Source organism: Chrysochloris asiatica, unplaced genomic scaffold, assembly GCF_000296735.1.
Source record: "Chrysochloris asiatica unplaced genomic scaffold, ChrAsi1.0 scaffold00066, whole genome shotgun sequence".
Classification (NCBI taxonomy): Eukaryota; Metazoa; Chordata; class Mammalia; order Afrosoricida; family Chrysochloridae; genus Chrysochloris; species Chrysochloris asiatica.
This window is the reverse complement of record NW_006408584.1, coordinates 1,218,619-1,225,078: the sequence shown is the minus strand read 5'-3', so window position 1 is coordinate 1,225,078 and position 6,460 is coordinate 1,218,619. Positions and strand designations below refer to the sequence as shown.

The following is a 6,460-nucleotide window of genomic DNA, read 5'->3' as shown; positions in this document are numbered from 1 at the left end:
AAACTACCAGCTGCTCCGCGGGAGAAAGATGAGGCTTTCTATTCCCGTAAAGATTTACACCCTCGGAAACCCTATACAGGGTCGCTATGGGTCGGAACCGACTCGATGGCACATAACAACAACAACAACAACCTCCCCCTCATGTCCCATATTTTGTATTATTTCTTACAAAATGTGGTCAAAGTGTAGAAATATATCCAAGCTGATGTAAAGGCCATACAATAGCAACAGCAGTAAAGCCAACTAATATCTTTGGATTTTAAAAATAGAAGGTAAGTAAAATGTACTCAATTATTTTAAGAAAAGCTTCCACAGGGTAAATATTGAAACAGTCACAAAGATTAAGAAAATACTGATATCAAAGTACAAATGACTACAGTGTTAAAATAGACAAAAATTACTATACAAGAGCCTTTTTTAAAATTAAAAATAAAGACCACAACATGGGTTAGGATTATTTTCCTGCCTTGTTCATGGACTTGAGCCTTCATATTAATATGGCTGCTTATGTTGAGTTTCTTATGACACCTGATGAAGTCCCAGTTTAACTTTAAAGGGTAATTCTTCAGGAGCCTCTGGATCTTGGTCACATCGTGATCATGGTATAATTTCAAAGTAGTGCATGAAGACGTATCCTGTGTAAGTGTCATCTCCACACAGAAACCAGCATAGAATTGCATACAGTCCATTCCCAGGGCTCCTGCATGTACCAGCAGGTACTGGTAGTAGATTCAGGACATCTCTTTCCAGGCCTGGCCAGCACATTCCAGCCATGTGCTTCCCGCAATGAGGTCGACCATCAGTATGTGTGTTCACAGATGTTTTGATTCAATCTTTGGGAAACAAAATAAAGAGCACACACTGAGGAACACAGTGTTTTATATCTGGGTCAACATGAGGCAGAACTTAGAAAGCATGCATGTGAAAAGGAACCTAAGAAGTAGAGAGGACATAAAATAATAAACTGTCCAGAAATTATCCATAATCTTGGGATAACTTTGGAATTCTGTAAAAAATGTAAATGTGGGGTTCAATCCTGTTTTATGAAGTTTCACAATGTCTGTTCTTCATTGCGTTCTCCGAAATTGAAGCAAAGCATTTGCGAGTAAAATAAATTTAACTGATGATAGAAAAGAGGGAAAGGGGGACAGAAATACATTTACATATTAATTTCCATGGGTCAGCAAACCTAGCTCCCTCAATTAAGTGCCTGGAGATATCTCATTATACTAGCAAGCCTCCTACCCAAAGTCATTCAGTTTTACCTGCTTTGTGGGCTGGTAAGCCCAAAGCTCTCTCTTGTGCTCTGGTTCTTGGTTCTGCTGCTGTTGCTCCTTTGTTACTCCTCCGGTGCCACAGTTTTCTGTCCCTGTGGCAAGGAAGTTCAATGTGTGGCCATCTCAGTGTCCAAAGGACACATTCCACACCTGGTTCTTCTTGTATGGTAGTGAGAGCTTCCTATTCTTTCTTCTGTGATGGCTCATTTTATACATGTTAGAGTATTGTTTTTATAATCACAATTAGCTCTGTTAACCATTCAGAATGGAATCATATAGTCCTATTAGCATCTTCTTTCACCTTCTCTTAGCCAGACCCAGACAAAGATGCCGTTAGGTAAGAGTTACAAAGACTGTGGGTAGAAGAGCCATATGAAATAATTCACTGCACAGCAGGCATCCTAAAGAGGAATAACTTCCATGTGATCAGAATTCCAGAACAGGAAGAGACAAAACAACAACAACATAAAAAAACACCCACAGATAAAATTGGTGACATGTGATTGGAGAAAAGCTTCTCTAACATCATGAAAAACAAGAAGATAGGCAGTTAAGAAGCTTAAACTCCAAACAAGATAGACTCCAAAAGAAATCATCAAGACACATTGTAATAAAATTCTATAAAATCAAAGACAAGTAAAGAATCCTGAAATCAGCACAGGAAAGATGAAAAAAATTACCTACTAAGGAAAGCTAATGAAACTAAGCTCTAATTTATTAGCAGAAATTATAAAGGTCATATATAGAACTCTGGGGGAAAAATGACTATCAAGAATCTTATATCCAGCAAAATGTCTCTCAAATATGATGATGAAATATGAATATTTCCAGATAAACATAAAAGAATTTGTAAAAATAAGACCAACCTTACAAAAAATACTAAAGGGAGATCTTTGGACAGAGAACCCAAAATAGCAGATGACCTGAGATTAATATACATGTCAATGTCATACATATCAATAACACAATCCACAAGTATCCTAAGTAAAACAAATCTACAAGACTGAAAACAGTCATCAAGAGTTATTCATTTACAACAACAACAGCAAAACACAAAGAAGAGGACTTCTTTGTGTTCTTATACAACTTCCAAATGAAGAGGAAATCAAATAGATTTTAATAAATCAATAAAAACCTAACTATAAACCAGAGGAGTTTTACCCTAATGTAAGATGGTAGTCCACCTGGCTGTGGAACACACTGAACCCTGAGAATCACTCTCTCTCAGCCATAAAGGTCAGACTTGTTGGAGCAGGTAGGTTGTGAAGAGGTTATTCCCCAGACCATGTTCACTGGCCTCTGGCAAGGACACAGCAGCTTGTGGGATGGGCTTCAGGAAAAGCAAAGCTTGGTAGGCAGTTCTTTGAAGTTTTCATTTTAGCTTTCTGTGCTGAGTTTCCTCCTCCCTTACATTATTATACACTCTTGCTGCTGTTTACAAACATGAAGATGCTTCACAGTACGGATGCTAAAGAAGACCCTGTGGGATACCCTCTTTGCAAGGAGCCCCTGGAAATAGATAACATTAACTTTTCCCCTTGCCCCTACCAGATTTGCCTATTTTGTTGGCTTTGAATTTGCACTGATGAAAATGTGCTTTGTCTTGTATGGATAAAGTCGTATCCGGAAGACCCAGTAATATATAAACCACTCTCCTAGGAAGAACTGCAGAGGATAAACAGTGAGTAAAAACAGAAACAAAATGAGAGAAAAAAAATATTTTAAAAATTGTAAACATTTGGCTTCTGTACAGGCTGCATTAAAAAAACAAAACAAAAACAAAAACAAAAAACCCTCGCCATTATTGTAGGTCTATAGGAAGTTTGGTAAAATGCATAAAGTTGTCATCAATAATATCACATCATATGCAGGCTCACAGTTTCCAAGTGCCAGTGCTTACATAACCTATGTCAGGTCAGAAGATGCTCTCAGAGCCATACAGTGTCTCCACAACATGGTGGCAGAAAATTTAAGGCATCTCTTGTTGTTGTTAAGTGCCATCAAGTTGATTCTGACACATAGCAACCCTATATAGGGTTTCCAAGGAGCAGCTGGTGAGTTTGAACCACTGATGTTGTAGTTCAAACTGACCTTGTGGTCCAGCGCTTTATGCTACAGCACCACACCAGGATTCAAAGGCATCTCTAGGTACAACAAAATACTGCAGTTCTTTCTTTTTTTGATTAAAAAAGGACTACACTTTATCGACAAACTGCTACAGACATTTTGACATAAGTTTAAGATACCTATTTAGGCAGACTTACACATGTAGCATTTAATCTTCTGAGAACAAAATGGGAGGACAGTACAAATCCAATCAGGGCTTTAACTTTTGTACAGAGTGGATTTTGATTCCTTTTTCATTCAGCTGCAATGTCTCTTTTTATATCATGCTAGTGTTGGGACATACTTGACTGACTAGCTTGGGAACAGTTCAATATTGACAACTGTCAACTTACAAAAATCATCAGCCTTTGCCCCCAGTACCCAAGTGAGCTTTTTATGGAGTGTAGAGTCTCAAATGGACACAATACTTCGTCTTTTAAAATACTGAAGTTTAACTTATTAGCACTATTACTAAAAGATTGTTCTTGGTTAAAAAGCTCTACATCAAATTCAATTCAGGTGGCCAGCCCCGCCTCCCCCAATCAACCTCTTCAAAACCTATTGCCCCCTAAGTATCTCTCAACACTGTATGTCTGGGGTTAGATTTCAAAACCCACATAATGAAAAGGTCAGTTTTACAAACCTAATTTTGTTGTTGTTTTTAAATCAATTAATGTTAAAATTGAATCAACTATTTAATTCATGAGGATCTTTCATATTAAAATTTAACCTTAAGCATTCATCTGCCATGTGCTTTTAAAGGAAACATTTTTAGAGATGTCTGAGCTCACGTGTACATGGTGGCACCTATTGCTGTTAATGTTTGTGATTTTAAATCTTAAAGAGCCCTGAATTTTTGAAATGTAGCCTAGTTTGGGATTCTCCAACTACAACTTTACGGGATGCCTCAAATCAAAACTAAGATAAAGTTAACAAGCCTTAACTTCACAACCTTTAAGCAAGCAATATCACTTTTGAAACTAACAGGTTGTGTGTTTTTGTTTTTGTTTTAAATTCAACCTTTTTTATTTTTTAAATTATAAAATATACACTTCTGTTTATATTTAAGCAACAAAGAAAAAAGGCATCTACACACTTAAAAATGAATTCGGTATTCCTAAATCTATTTTAACTCCTTTTAAAATACTACATACAGAAGCCAGAATTCAGAGTAAGAATGAAGTAAGGGGGGAGAAGAAGGGAACCATGAAGAAAAACACTTAGGCAATTACTTGTCTATTGTGGATAAAGCAACAAGAATCCTGGGAGATACAAGAAATCAGTAACAACTTTGCTCTTAACTGATATTTCCCCTCATGTTTGTTTTTAATAATGTCCATATGGATGCTCTCTATATGCTTCTTTCACTGGTCTAGCTGGAGGGGCCTTCAGTGACGTCCTGTTCCCATTCCAGTCATCTTGGCCATAAGCTTCATAAGAATCTTGAACCTCCCCATGACCATAGTCATAATATTCTGAGTCCCCTTGGCTCTGGCTGTAATAACCTTCAAAGCCTTCATAACTCTGTTCTGCATATGTATCATCATACCCATATTCTTCATATGTTTCTGGTGCAGGGGGTGGAGGCAGAGGTATTCTCTGGATGCCTGCTGTCCATGCTCTTGGTGTTGGAGCACCTCTCACAGTAGGCGGGTGTGGCATACATTGAGTCACACTGGTACCTCTAGTGATGGTTCCTCTCACAGGTATACCATGCACCAAAGCCCTGCGAGGTGGTCCAACACCTCGGCCTCACAGTTATTTCTTAAAAGGATATGCAGTGTCCAAAAACTAACTACATGTATCTACATGAATTGGGGGACAAGGTGACCAGCTTTTCAAAAGAAGATATGCAGGCAGATACACACCAAGAATATGAACAGAAGCTACTTCAAGAATTATATAAATTAAACCTCAGTTTTCTTCAGCTGTCAACAGGTTCAGTTTACAAGAATAAGAACAAAGTGACACCACTGAAGAGTCCCATTGGCAGACCTTCAGATTCTCTTCAGATATCTCACTGCAATATGCCTTCACCACTACCTGGTTTATCAAAATCCAATCCAATCATCCCCATCAGCTCATCCAATCACAGTTCCTGGTTCCCTTCTGAAGGGACAGTAACAGAGGCACAGATGTTATTCTCAGACAACTCAACCCCATCCAAAGCAGGCTTCCTCCTTTCCCCAGCTTCCCACAGTCACCCATTGACTAGCCAACAGCACCTGAACCACAGAGACTCTGCAGTTCAGAGACAATCTCAGTAGTGTTCTCTACAGACTGAGAAGCACCATTTGGTTTTGGTTCTTCTAAACAGCCAGAGGATGACTTGGGGTTTGATCCCTTTGACGTCTGATCAAAACAGCTTTAGCAGACCTGATTGAGAAAGAACTCAGCCCAAGGCCAACACTCGCTCTCGCCCATTCTCTCCAGAGCACTTCCTCACACACTATAACCGCCAAAAGTCCAGGTTCTGGGTTCTTGTATCCTGTTGAATTTGCAAATGCCAACTCTCTTAATAGTACCTTTTCAGTCTTACAACAGAATTTCCCTCAATTTCAGCAGCACTGAGCAGTTTACAATTTGTTCGGTTTTCCAGGCCAGGCTTCCCACTATCCTTGGGTGTCCATTCCACTCAAAAACATCATACACTTGAAGCACACAGTAAATCTGATCTCAGATAGTAAATTCTTAGACTTCATTCTGCCTTAGCACCACACAAATCTGGGAAGAATCCCTATAGCAGGGGAAGAAGAGGTGAAGTTTTCGACCATGCTACTGTCAGCCTCTTCCCATTCATTGCAACAAGGACAGCAGCTTCTAAGTCTGCACACTACTGCGACCTGTCAACAGGACTGAGTGGAGAGAATTAGACTCTGGGGTGCTTGCATGGGCAACCAGATTTTTGTATGATTCATTTCTGACATTGCGTTTAATGTATCACACCCGAAAGAGCCATTATAAACATTTCTCATGTCTACAACCCATGTGTTAACATCATAGCTGCTAAAGTATTTCTGCACTAGGCCTTTACCATCATTGAATAGTGTAAAAATCCTGGCATTATTTCTGATGAA

At 38.9% G+C, this 6,460-nt stretch overlaps 1 pseudogene; it reads left to right on the top strand.

Moving 5' to 3' along the window:
• Positions 1-2,726: 2,726 nt before the first annotated feature.
• LOC102822325 lies at positions 2,727-6,242 on the top strand (annotated as a pseudogene).
• Positions 6,243-6,460: the final 218 nt, after the last annotated feature.